Source organism: Apteryx mantelli, chromosome 1 (assembly GCF_036417845.1).
Source record: "Apteryx mantelli isolate bAptMan1 chromosome 1, bAptMan1.hap1, whole genome shotgun sequence".
NCBI classification, from domain to species: Eukaryota; Metazoa; Chordata; class Aves; order Apterygiformes; family Apterygidae; genus Apteryx; species Apteryx mantelli.
Window position 1 is genome coordinate 161,059,143 of NC_089978.1, and position 15,091 is coordinate 161,074,233.

Here is a 15,091-nt window from a genome sequence, read left to right on the forward strand (position 1 = left end):
TCCCGTCCCCGTCCACGTCCCCGTCCCTCCCCACGGCGCGGCCGCGGCTCTCGGCAGGTACCGCGGCTGCCCGGCTGCGCTGGCGCGGTCACTCCGCCCAGTTCCCGTGTGCGGGAGGAAGCGAGGGGAGGGGAGGGGAGGGCCGCGCCCGCCCGCCGCCATTACCCGCCCCCTGGGGCCGCCATTACCCGCCCCTTCCCCGCCTCTGTTTCTGTAAAAGTCCGGATTTATCGGTCTGCAGTTGTTTTGTGCTCATCGGCTGCAGGTCTCGTTGCTCCAGTGGGACTCAAGAGAAAATGGAGCGCTTAAAATAAATAAATAAATAAAATCTGAGGAGTTCAGGAAAAATCCTGACAATTAAAAAGAAAAGGCAGCCAGAAGTATTGGCTGTAAAATGGTAAGGCACTATCCTCTTAGGAAAAGGGCCACAGTCTTCAGATAATTCATGTTGCTGCAGTCCTTTCATAGAATAATAAATATTTAAAACATTCATGCAGTCTGGGTTGCAAAAAAACTCCCAAACATTGGCATTGGCCTTGTTTCCTGTTAGGGTAAATGGGCAGCTTTTGTATCTAAATCCCTGTTGATTTTTCCACTTCTGTCATTCTCAAACAATTGTGAACATTTTATGTGGCAGGAAAGGTGACTGCTAATACAGATTTTCTTGCTGATTAAAAGCCTGCACATGAGCGGGTGGCTTTAGAAAAGTTTGGCAAATCAGCTGGGTGGTTGTTTGCTTTAATTACGTGTAAGAAAGACTCATCAAACCCTGTGGCTTTGGCTAAGATCTTTCTGTGGGTCTGACATTGATTAGTATTGCTTCTGAAGCTTGTGATACGACCTTTTCACCCAATGTGCCCAGCCTGCCTCAGTGTGACTCTGCTGCACCGGCCCTGAAGCGGGACTCCCTCTTCCCGGCCCTTGAATGGGAACAGAGTTCTCACGTTCAGTCTGCTTTTCCTGCCTGGATGAGGAGACAGAGCAGTAATAAACATCACCAGCTGACAGCACAAATATCAAGTATTACAGACGATATTCATTTACATAATGAGAAGACAAAAATAGATACTACTTTATAATACTAATGTTAATTCAGAGAATTTCAGGAAGGTGGAAAGAGGTCATAAAAAATTTGCATATGAAATTTTAAGTAAGGCGTTAGCTAGGCCTTAGACTTAAGAATTCATGACCACTTCTGAGTCAATTTTGTCAGTCTGTGATAAAGTCTTTCTTTTTTTAATCTTTCTTCAAAGATTTTTTTAAAACATCATTTTAAATTCACTGTGGTAGAAATTCGTGCTTTATCATATGTTCTATAATTCTTGAAGTAGCTTCAGGACATTTTTCAATATTTCCCAAATATTTGTTACAACCCTGCCCTTTTCTTTTCCCCCCTAGTCTTGAAATAGATCAGCAACAACTCTTCCCCATTGGGTTGAGGTATTTCCTCGACCAAGAAAACATCTGTATATTTGGCGTTTTTTTTCACATCATCTTCCCTCCCAAGAACTATAACATTTAAAGACTTATTTTGTTCTTCTTGACGGCTTTGTTTAGTCCGAGCTTCAAGTACAGAAGCCTGTTATCATTTTTCCAGAACTGAGGATAACTATTTTTAGAACAGGCTCTACTGATTTTATTTACGTGGAAGAAATGGCACTTCAATAATTACTGGAAAGTTAACTATTTTAGTATGTCTCATTCTTTTTTACATCATTCTTTATACAGCTTTAAACTTTGTTGGTTGTTTATGTGTAGCGATCAGAAGACTTTTATTAAATTGCCCCATTACTGTCCCGGTGTTTTTTAAATGAAAAAAATAGTTATGACTTAATAACTGAGATTACCCTTTCCTTGCATTACTGATAATTGAAATTAATTCCCCAGTTACCTAGTTTTGTTAGGTCTCAAGAATTATACTTTTGTTCTGACAACTCTAAATAACGTCTTGTCTTTAAAATGATTAAAATAATCTATAGTACTACTACCAAACATTTCAACAATTAATCACACAGTTGTAGTGATACTACGGAGAAATTAGGTACACTTGTGTGTAGGCAGAGGCATAGGTGGTGCCTAAACCTTTAAAACAGAGAGATGCTGCCTCTGAGTTTCAGCCTGGATGGTAAAGTGGGTTTCCCTACACTGCACAAGTGCTGCCATGGTAGGCTGCTGGACCTAGGGAGGACACGGGAAGCAGCCTGGCCAGTCCAGCCCCAAGGGTGCACGTGTCTGGGTCACACTCTGGTACCTAAAGTGCATCTAGTGCCCAAGCTAACTTCTGCAGAACTGTCTCAGTAGCTTCCCACTGCATAGTATTTTATCCCCCCTCTGGAAGAGGAGCTGCATGGCGTGTATCTTGTCGTGTGATTCAGAAGCTGCTCACTGCGCTGGGCAGCGCTAGCAGGGAACCACCACTGCTGTAGCTCCTGTCTGCTAAAGCCAGTTATGAATGCTGCTCCTCAGTCACTACAAAAGTGTTGCCGGTGAAAAGCACTCTGTTAGCTTTTGTTCAAAGTCATATTTAATGGGAACATTGTACATATAGAAAGAGAGTAGGAAAACAGCTGATATAGTACCTAGAATCAATCATCTGAATGTACTTTCTAGTTCAAGAAACCAGTCATGGCAGTATGAACGGAGCAGTAGCATGGTTCCAGTAAGTAGCCCAATTCGTTCTTGTATGTGTATTCTTTATTGTACAGATGGCTCTATTATGTTCAGATAAATGCTTTATACAGTGTGCAAACTTAAGGTAAAACTCTTGGAATGGCCAAAACGAAACTGGCATGTGCTCCTTATAAGATTAATAAAGATGTAATAAATAACATCACGTAAAATCAATAAATAATTTAGAGTGTTGAGGCTGAAGAAATTCGTTATGTGAACTAATTATTGTACTATTTCTAAGAAGAAATGGTGCTTCTTTCCATTCTACCTGAATGTAGTCCAAAAATCTCATAGTTGAGAGAATTAACAATTTTAAAGGAAAGAAGAAATAACTTTGGACTGATTTGTAAGCTCAAGTTTGTCTGCTATTTGAATCTCTTGGCACAGTGATGTAAAAACTTACAGTATTACTGCAATTTTGCAGAAATCAGCGCATCTTCAAACTTGAGTTTTGGGTTTTACTCAAGAGTCTTGTTCCTGTTTGAGGTTGGCCAGGAATATCCCATGGTAAGAAGACAGCCAGGTATGTTCCTCCCCAGACTGCCTTTGCCTATGTGGCGAAAGGGACCATGGCGTAAAATGGTAGTTTGGGACTGTGCTTTCTAGCAGGACTTGAGCATCTCAGTACTGTATTTCCAGATTTGTTTCTTCTGGAAGGGCTTACTAGCCCAAGTACATTGCTACCTAACTGCCCAGTGCCAGCTCAGAACTGGAAGTGGTTACACTGAGTCTGTATGGAGCTGCGCAGGAGTTAAAGCTGACAGGGCTGATTAATTGGCCTGTTTGGAAACAAGGCAGCTGTTCTGCATCCTTAGCATAATTTATTTCCAAATTCGATAATCCACCCAGAATTAATGGAGAGCTGACTATAATTATTTTTTCTGGTTAGACTAGTTACAGAGTAAGTCTTATTGCATTGTGTTTTCTTTTTCATATTTTCCATTATAACTTTAAAGAACATATTGCATTATACTTCCTTTTTGGCTTCATACCTTATACTTAACTTTACAAGAAATTACTGAGCAGTAATGTGCTAGTCACATGTTTGCAAAGTCAGCTGAGTCTATTTATGCATTTAACACAGAGTGCCTAATATTCTTCATGCTCAGTAACAAAGAAATCTTTGGACTGTGGATGAGTTTTAGAAATGTAATAATTTATCCTAAATAAGTGTAATTATTTACCCTAAAAATCCTAAATAGTGCAGCTATCCTAAATAAATATAGAAGGTATATTAAATGATACTAGTAATAAATCACTTTGAATTTTTTACAAATGAGAGATTTGAAAAAGAATCTCACTACTCTAGCTACCAGGAGCATCCCAAAGCAATTATTAATAGTATGTGAATAATTACTGGTTAGATTACTAATAGGGCATCTAATGTACATGAGAACTCTTGAACACTTAGAGGAGGAGTGATATCTTGTAGTTTTACGTATGACCCAAAGATATTACCAAGGTGAAATAAAATTCCATTGAAATTATTAATTGCCATGCAGCCGAGGTCTCATGCTTTTTGTTTTAATGTAAAACACATGGCTTTGTTTGTTTCCATTAAACACATTAGTAATATGCCAGAATGGATATGTACAGATGGACTTGATAATGGGATGGATTGAGTTAAAACCTCTTTGAAGCTGAAGGGTGTAACTGCCATCTTTAATCTCATTTAATTTAGAGACAATTAAGTTCCTTTTTGTAACCGAGCAATTGAAACAACAGCAGCCTCCATCCAGATCTGGAATAAGATTATGGTTCCACAAGACCGAGGCTTTGGTGGCAGCACCCGTGGGAGATAGCAGCACCGCTTCCCCTGTTGCTGCCTTGGGGCTGTGGGACATGGCCTCTGGTGGCCTTGGCACAGCTCTGTCTGGGAGCCTGTCTGAGAGGGGATCTGGTTTAGCTTTTTTTGTTTGTTATGCAAGGGATAGAAACACGCTGAGGATGGGTGGCTCGTGGATGGGGGGAAGAACAGAAATACTTTAAGCTGGTGTCGCCCAAAATTTTTGGAGTGCTTGAACAGATGCTAAGATATAGGCCCCTTTCACCTTTTAACTGCACTTTTTATAACATATACTGCTGCCTAACCTAGCCTAGCAGACATTTCCGTATTTCAGAGGGTGATCCAATGGAATTTGGGGATATCTGAAGCATACTGCAAAATCTTAACATGAAATACGACTACCATAAAGAATTTTATAACACAATACAAATATTACATCAAAGAAATATGTACATGGTATCATTTTTGTGGATTTAAATGAAAGAAATCTAATGTTGGGCATATGGAAATTTTATGAAGTGCTAATGATTAACTTGTTAGAGCAAAAGCTACCCAAGGTCAAAATACTGTGTTGCAGGTACCATTGCAGCCACAGATAGGACTGTCAGGAGTTCAGTGTCAGAGGGAGCAATGACTCAGAGCCCTTCTTTTATTATCTTTAAAATACAATAGTAATACACATATTGCAGGCAAATACACCCAAAGTCAGCCTCTCTAGAGCCAGCTTTTAGCCTAATTTTGTTGCCATGAGGTCACCTGAACCAGTCAGGCCCTGCACTTTGTATTTAGTTTGAAAGACAGAATTGAAAAGTATGTGTCGTCTTACCTCTGATCACTGCCTTTGTTTCACCTTCCTTTGGCATCTCTGGCTGGCTACTTAGGCTAAAAGAGCTGAATGCTAAAGCCATGACCTAAACAGTAGAACATATCCTAAGGACTGCTAGAAGTCTGCAAAAGTCTGCCAGCATTAACATGTTCTTTTTGGCCTTTTTGCTTGCTCTTTGAGGTCTTTTTGTTCTGTGTACAGAGTGTAGCACAACGGGGTCCCAATTCATATCTGGGGCTGCTGAAGTATCTACAGGGGCCCCAGGCAGCTCCTCTGGTTGTTTATGCCTGAAACAGAGCTTGCCTTTACTGCCCAAAGCAAAGGTTGAGCAGGACATGGGGGTTCACCAGGGTATTGTTTTATGTTTGCAGAGAAACAGCAGAAAAAATGGAGAATGACATGGAGAACAATACTCTGGACAGCTCTCGAATGCCCACTGATACCGTGGTCTCTTTATTTCCCGAAGGGGAGTGAGTCCTCCAGGCAAGCTGCCAAGGCAGTGTCATGAACGCGCACACACAAGCAAGTGCTGGCACGCCAGGAATATACATGGCTGCCCAGGCAGAAGGTTTGGACACCTCCAATCTAGTGCAGCAGGAACCATCTAACCGAGCTCTGTGTTCTTCCAAAATGCTTGGGTGCCTCCTCCTTTGCTAGATCAGAGGTTTCCGACTTTTCTTCCTGTGCTGGCCATTTAGCGGCTTTTCTGTTGTTGGGAGAAAGCCAGATGGAAACCCTCTCCTGCCAACCACTGTTGTAAATGCAGTGCTTGCCAGAAAGGGAAGATTGCACAGCGTGTGCGCTGAGATCCTCCAGCACTGCCTCTGGTAGCAGGCTTGTCACACCGGCATGCTGGTGGCCTTTGTTCCTGGGGGCTGCTCAGGTGTGCAAGGGGAGCAGGATGTTGAATGATTACATCAGAGACTGCAAACAACACGTTGATACTCTCTTCCATGAGGCTCTTAGACCATTTTGTCGGAGGTGTGCTGGTCATATAATAAGACCAGGACCCCTAGGAAAGATGGCAGCAGGGCCAGACTGCTGTTTGGAAAATAATTCTTCCAGTCAGCACTTCTCAGTGCACTCCCAGAGTTTTCCCAGAAAAAAAGCCACTGTGAGCAAGCTGCAAGCAAGAGGAATTATCCCACGAGGCCACCTGCAGCTGGCTGGCTGTGACCTCTCCACCCTGTGCGACTGGTGTGCACCTCGCCTCAAGTTCCCCGGCATTTGCCTTGTAGCAGCAGTGCTGCCCTATCATTTTGCTTCCCACTGTGTGATTGATGATGCAGGTAGGTGTTTTGTCTCTGCCAAGTTTCAGTATTATGCCCGTAATGATGCTTTACATTACCTGTGTGCTTGACTACAGAGGTCCAGTCCTGCAAACATACGAACTTGTGTGTAGCCCCTTGAATTCCTGGGAATTAATCAGGCATATAAATGCAGGCTGGATCAGTAAATAGTTTTCCAGCTCTTTCCAAATCATTTATGGTAACACATTGCTTATCTTTGTTTTTCTTTCACTTTTTAAAAAACATTTAGGGCAAGGGTCGCATACAATCATTATCTTTAAATATAAACATAAGTGCAGACAAGATCCTAGTTCAGCAAACATCTTTTCTTTATAAACACCATGAAGTGTACAGACAACATGTCCATCAGGCAAGGTCAAAAGGACCTAATAATGTACATGAGTTTTTCTTAGAGGAGACTCTTGGTTCCTAATTAGTTTTTCACCCTCTCAAATCAAACCTGTATCAAACAGCAAAAAGAAGAAAGCCCCCAGCAAAACAGCAATACAAATCTGTGACTGGGAGAGCACAAATAATAATATAATGAAAAATACTCCCCTCAGCATCTAAACTAATTTAATTGTTTTAAAAGAAATCTGTGAAAAAAGAAACGTTTTCAGGTGTTTTCAGCCATTGCCTGAAATGAGCAGCTAGTGCATACAGCACTTCAGAGAAGGTCTTGCTACATTTGATTTACACTGTGTCATAGTATTGCCAAAATGAGCAACGTTCAATACTTAGAAAACTAAATCAAGATATGCTGACTTAGTTTCAAGGAAGCTGTTTATTGTTAGATTTGAGTCCAGATCTGTGCTCCTTTCCACCACGGTACATTTGGATCCGTGCTGCCAACCTGCGTGGTTTTATTGTGTCCCCATGTTCTGGGGCGGCCATAGCGGCTGGGGCTGATGGGACTGCAGCCTCCCCGCTAGCACTTCCCCGCGTGACACCTCCTTCTTCCAACGTGACAGAGATTTCATTTTTGCTGAAAAAGCAAATCATTACGGAGGAAAGAGAGCAAATGCAAGCTCAAAAAACTCACTAATCTGACATCGAAGAAGTAAAACTCCACAGTAATTATTTTTAGTAATTGTTAATTTTCATGTTTTTCAAGGAATCCCATGCATTTTCAGAGCCCCAGTTCATGATTTTTGGACAAAGTTGCATATACACATAGTAGTGAAGAAAATACTAGTATTTTGGGAGTAATTCTAGGGATGTATGGAGGAATGGTTCATCTTAGGGTTTGATACTTTGCCTCTATTATGTTATTAAACCTGGAATGAATGAAACTAGATAAAAGTGTTGCATGTGGAGACTCCCAAACTATCCATCTCTGTCTCTCTACTCTTAAGCCCTTTGCCTCTGCTTGTGGGTTCACAAGTTGACTCCGTGTTTGGCAAACAGTGAATTGCTTCATCTTTACTGATGAGAGGAGATTGTCACCTTTATATGGATGCTGAAAGGATGTCTTCTATGAGAGCTTCATATATCTACAGACATGGATTGTATACCGTTTGTTTCATTTGTATGTTTACAAATGTTCTGCTATCGTAAACATTTCAAATTATATAGATAAAAATCTTCTCTTAATGCTTAAAATTTACTAATATTTTATGTCTGTCAAAAATCACATTCTTATTGAAGTTCAGTGTTAAAAACATACTTTTGCTATTTGTTAGTCAATGCAAAATAATATAATTGCCATATGTGGGTGTCTTTTCTGAACAAGCTAACACACACTGCTTCCATGTTGCTAATTGTATGACGAACTTGTTTACCATATGCCTAATATGACAGCGAATTCAATGAATCAAAATGATTAGCATCCTCTAGTACTAAATGCATATCTGGATAAAAACATGCTGTTTTGACAGACATATGATTCTCTCTCGCTCTTTATTTTTTATTTTTTTTTAACCTGGCTAGTATTTGCTAAAGCAGAATTCCAGGTGAGCAATAAAATGGCTCATACAAGTTATGAAAATCTTGTCCGGTGTGAATTATATATGGCCACATTAAAAATACTGGCGAATTTTAGCCTACCTGTGTCTTCAAAAGATAAGATGTTAAATGATCAGAGATGGATAAATGCACAGATTCAATGAAGACAGTACTACTACGACATTTTACACCATGAGGATGTAGCTCCTATTTCTACACCCTGCAGATACACTGCCTATGAAAAAGGGGCAGCCCCTGTGTTATTTGGATACATTACCAATATAAGGAAAAACCAATTACTATGTGTGGAAACTATAAAGGAAATCTATATCAACAGCAATGCTTCAGAGGAAGAACTTAGATCTGAAAAAGTGCATGAAAACAAAAAGAAAATAAAGCAGGGTTACTACCTTCCCAGGACAGTGAGGAAATAAGAGCCTTGTGTGCAGAAGCCTCTCTTGAAAAGAAAGCGTGGGATTTCATATAGACAGACCGGTACCTTGTCCAGGGGACCATCTTCCGAGAAGCATGCCTTTCTGCTATACATTTCTGAAGCAGGCAGAGTTTTCCTGCAGTGATCTAGATAAGGTTGTCTTCCACTGTTGGATTAGTAGTTTAGGCTCCAGTCTATCAAATAGTGTAAGCGTGCGTTAAGTACAAATCAGTGGGATTGAAGCATATGCCTAAAGTGAAACTCATGCTTTAGTTTGTCATTTAGAAGGGATGCATTGCCGAATTGGCATCTTAATGACATGTCAGTATAAAGATCCTTTCTCTAGCATTTTTCCATGGGTGGATTTTTTGTCTTTTCATTTTTGTGATCACTTCTTTGTTTGTAAAAGCTGATTTGGCTGCATCTTGCAAATGAATTTACGTAATGAGAGACAGGGGAAAGAGAGATTACTCTGCCTGTATATCATATTAAAAGCATAGAGTAAGATGCTTTTCTCCTCCAGAATAGACCTTTGGGAGACTGTTATCAGCGATAGTAAAATGAAGGTTGAGTGACTGCAGAAGTAAGAAACAATCTTATATATCTCCTGTATTTTTATAAGATCTTTAATAGAAGGATCCAATATATCATATCTATCAACTTTTAGGTGCAGAAAGGATTCCAAACTGCTTCTGAATACACAATGTAAGCATTTGTTCATTTGTTTTTTTCAGGGGCACCTACCTTGGACTGTGGCAGCCAATGTACCAGGCATCTTTTCAAAGGGAAGGGAGAGGAATTAAAGAAGTTGTGTCTGTGAATTTAGAGTTTTATGAAGTAAAAATTAATGGAGTCTCCTATTTGTATCTGGAAAGGGAAAAAGCAGGGCTATTACCTAAATGTGATTCTGAAGAAATAAGAGGTGAGAGATCATAATTTGGGTTCTGCTAAAGATTTACAGGGATGTTTTCTTATTTTTCTCTGTCTTTCCCAGGGAGGACTCCAACGTCTCAAAGGTGACCATTTTTGAAAGCTGGTAATTCAGGCCTGAATATACTGCAGGTGTTGGAAATGGATTTCACTGCCACTAATATGTATACAGGTTTTTAAGGAGATTGATAAAACATATCTTCTAAGTCCTCTTTGTTGCTGATACAGCAATCCTTATACAGCCAGACTTGAGTATATGGTCCCAAACTGAAGCATCCCTATGTCTCTAAAGTAAAAATCTTGCAGGTAGTGAGAAATAACTGAGCTCTGGAGGCAAATTCCTCAAGAGTTTTGTGCAGGTCTGTGCATACTAAAATCTAGACATTTTTGGGAACAGATGAAGACACTGATGTGAACATACATACTAGCATTGAATTGTGAGTTGTTTTTTTTCCCCATGAACTTCACCCAGTGCACTCCTGAACTCCCTTTCCACCTTGTGAAACAGCTAAGAATCATATGCCCTGAGCTGTTAGCATTTAAAAACAAAGGGGATTTTCATCACTATGCACAATAATCACATTCAGAAAGAATTAATACAAAATTAAGTACTGTTTACTTCAGTACGCTGTTACTTCATCTATTGCATCAGAGATTTTGGGGTGGCTTTTTAAAATTTTTTTGATAAAGCTGGCATATGAGCTAACGGAGTGTTCACATCTCTTCCACGCTTAGCGGCTGTCCACTTAGTAACGTACTCTTGCTTCTCCGTGGCTCACCACTGGGTTTCTTGTTCCTTTCTGCCAGGTGTTTCAGGGAAAGCTGCACTTTCACTGATTTCAGCTGGTGTAAATCCATGTCTGGTTTGGCTCAACAATGAGAATTTTACCCATGACTTCCAGGAGAGCAAGATCAGACAGAGGAAAGAAAATCTTCTTGCCTTAGGGAAAAAAAAAGCCAGTGGGGGATTCCCGGCAGGCAGGAAGAGGATGTGAGGGTGAGCCTTGAGGCAGCTCTTTACCCACTTTTTCTCATTGCAGACAAGGAGCGCAGGGAGGGACGTGCTGAATGGGTTACCATAGCCCCCCTGACGGCTAAAGAGGTTTGGCTGCTCCCCCCATGCAGAGTCCCTGTGCTGCCTCTTCTATAAGCCTGGTATTACTAGCACAGTTTGGTCTCTAAAGTAGGGTTGGTTTTTTTTTTAATCCTTTCACAGATATTCTTTTTCAAACCATTTTAACTACCTACTGATACAGCTGCCAGGAAATGACAAATTACCATCGCTGCTGCTACTAAAGATTAGTATAGGGGATATGACAAATTATGAATGGCATGAAGTGGTGGATTGATTCTCTGCTGTTTATTTAAAATGAAGAGCAAAACCATGAGTAGCATGGAGTGGGGCATCGATTCGCCAATGTTTATTCTAATACAAAGAACAAACACTCAACAGCTGGAGCTGGCAGGAGCCAGGTTCAAAGCAAACAAAAGGAGCTTCTTCAAATAACAGGTGGCTGAGAAGTGCAACGCAGGGTGCTGTGGGTGCTAACAGCTTGCATGGGTTCGCAGAGGAGGAATCTGTTACGGTTGCTAAATATATGGGACCTTCATCTGTGTCAGGAAGACCCTGAACTGCAAATGTTGGAGGCTGGGAGGGAGACTTGTGGGAGGACGTATCGTATGAGTTTCCGCTGTTCTTTCAGCCACTGCCAGAGCTGTCAGTCAGAACCTGAACAAGGCAGATCTTTGCTTCAACCAGATATGGCTGTTTTTATGTTCTTGTTCATTAGGTGCATTTCTTTTTTAATTTAACCCCATCCCATTGCTTCATACTTTGGCTTCCCTGTTATCTCATCCATCAGCTATTTCTTCTCTTTCTGACTGCCAGCAAAGATGGAAATTCATTTCATGTCCAGATGGTACCTCGCACAGTCAGGGTCAAACTGGTATGATTGTCAAGTAATATTGCTAAGAAATATTACAGAAACACAGGCTACTGTGTTCTCTCTTTTTGATAGCCTATGGGTTTTGTTATAATTGTCTTTTGGTTTCTGCTCCCAGAAACAAAATTTATTAACACTTTTTGGCTTGAGTATGGCTTTAAAGAATAGAGTGAGATTTCTGAAACTTCACAGAAATCTGAAGATCTCTGCACACAAAATTCTGAACCATTTTCCACTGCCAAGTAATGGGCACCTTCAGCGGGTTGCGGAATCATGCTAGCTTTTATTCATAAGGTCTTGATCTCTCTTTTTTTTTAATATCAATGATAATAATTGAACATCTTGATGCAGTTGACTTTGTTTGCTGACATATAAAAGCAGACAACCTCCAGCTGAACCAGGCGTGCTTTTGTCTGTCGAAGTCCTGGACTTGGACTCATGAGTTTGCCAAGCAGAACCATCCTTGCAGGTTCCCTGGGGAACTGGGGAGTAACTGGCTGACCTTCAGTGGCCCAATGATCACAGCCATCATCTGTGCAACACCAGATGCTCACGACAGTTCAACAAATCAATGAAAACTACTAACCCTGGTTGCTAGCTATACAATAAGGGTGCCATAGCAACACTGTAAAACTGTCCAGGAAGGAATATAATACATAGTAACCTAGAATCTGAACTTTAAAATACCAGAATTGAGATGCCACCATGAACAAGGTGGCTGTGTTGTTTAAGCTTGATAACTGATTTGTAGAGCACCTCTTAAAGCAGGAAAGTTTTCTCTAAATTGAACTCCAGTTGGAAATTTACTTTGGAGGAAATTAATCCCAAGATATTAACTACTGATGAAGAGATGAGATTTTTTCAGGACACTTGCAGTTTTGAGAAGACCCATATTTAAAAAATGTTCTTTAAAGGAAAATATCCAGAAGATGGTAATTAGCACCACATTTGTTGTATACTTGCATAAGCTGAGGTACAAATCTTTGGAAGCATGTGTTATGTTAGAAAAGTCATGGTAGAATAAGATTTTTGATCTGGATGATTCAAATAAAGGAATAGGAAATACAATAGTGGAATTTAGGAAAAGGTACATTCTTGTACAAGTAAGGGCAATTTCTTAATACACACAAAAAAACTTCCTTAGGGGCTTTAAAAATCCTTCTCTACAGACCTGCACCCCAGCTTGACAACCAGAAGCAGATTGTTTGGATTTCAAACACTCAAACTCACAAAAATCTCCAAAAAGGGAAAATTACTCATTTTTCAGATCTGTTATTCCTGTTAACTGAACTGTTTTCATAACTGTGTAAATTTGGGGTTGATTTAGGGAAAGTGCTTTCTCACTACATTATTTGAAATACTTAAAGAAGTTCATATCCACACTTTCTCAATCTTCCTGAGAGGAGATGGGGTACATAGGATGATGGCAGACACCAGGAGTTTATTGATGCAGGGAACATACCATTCTGAAGAGTTCCTTCCTTTAATAGAAAGCATTCTGGTAATAGACTTGTTTATGAGATCGCATTTTGCTACCAGTTATTTTCACTAATAAAGTGAAATGCTCAAGTTGTGTAGAACATAGGTAAATTTGAAACTAAAGTGTATAATATCATTTGAAATGGGAGACACCTAAATACAGCTGCCAAGAGAGAAAGTTTGCCTTAGACCCCTTGTTTTAAAAAGTTCAAGAGGGTTTGACTTATTACAATCCAAGACAATATATACAGCATCACATTCCCTTTACCCTGAGACCCCTGGATCCCAATAGCACCAGCTCTGGAGGCGTAAGCACTGGCATGCTCTGGTTTCTTGCCTTACTCAACTCAATGCACCCCTTAATTTATGCACATAAGTCACTCAGCTTATGTATGGTACACTAAATTTGGAAGATGACTGAAAACAGAGATAGAAGGTAGATGCAGAGTCTTCCTGGTATCCCTAATACTCCTGTAGGTTTCTCAGCTGGACCTGTATCTTCTGCTTGTGGCCAGGGTAATGGTTCAGTGCGAAGGCACCTCCAGGGGATTTTCTGCTCTCAACCATCTGTTCGAATGTGTGAGGAGATGGCTTGGCCTCAGTGTTCAACACAACTGCTTCCACCTGGTAAACCATATATTAAAACCATATTCATAGATTATTCCACAGTATGGCAAGTCTATGGTCAGTGTGGGCTGCTGTGTTTTTTTTTTGTTTTGTTTTTGTATTGGAAAACTGTATGAGATCTTTTCTACTTGTGCATCCATTAAAAGTTGATAAACCCTTTCTTCCTTAACTCTGATGTAAAAATTCATTTTGGGATGTTGCTTGGCACTTGAAGGCTCAGTCTGAGAATTTATTCTTTTTTATGTAATCTTCTGAAAATCTGGCCATCCAGAAGGCATGGCTGCGAACCTTTGTGAGGGTCTTTCTAAAGCCAAATCTCTGCTCTCCCGCTCTGTGTGTGTTTGGGGTTGTTCATCATGAAGGAGTTGTGTGTCCATGTGTGTGTGCCTGTTAGCCCTGCCGTATTAAATTTTGAACCGGTTGGTCAGGCTCAGGCAATTTGTCAAGACGTTGAAGATACTGAGTTTCTACAGATGTCATGAAAATAGGTGGCCAGTGAGCAGAGGGAGATCCTACAGATGTCCACCCGGCTCCACCGTGTGCTCCCACTTGTTAGACATCAGAGGATACATGCAGGTGTGCCTCCCCGAGGCATACATCCATAGGAGACCGGACATCATCGATTCTGCTGCTTATGGAGCTGTTTGTTTTTACCATGTGCTTTATGGAAGCACACAAGAGAACTGTGATGTCTTTTCCTTCTCTTTGAATAGAGTGAGAGATCAGGCAAAGGTGTTTGATATTTGGTCCTCTTGTAGTAAAGACAGTTATCAATAATACGTGTAGGTGATCTTCATACTAGTATTTAGATGACACCCCTAAGTCCTCTTTCTGAGCACTAAAATAGAGGCACTGTAAATGCTACAGATTTGTTGCAGCAATAATGTCTAACCTGAGTATTTGCAGTTGTATCCAGTTGTACCCATTGTGTTCCAGCTCTTCAGTCACTTGAAAGGGCTGAGCAAGAGGAAGTCTTGAAGTTTTGGAAATATTTTGCTTCTCTATATGGAAGAAAGGTTCAGGTTAGTAGAAAATAAGTCAAATTCTCTTTGGGGAATGATACAAATTTCAAACTGAAAAAAAGATTGCTTGCAGACATTGTAAACCTACCTTACACATTTCTCTGTCTGCGCTGTTGATATTGTTGAGGAGCAGTAAATCCGT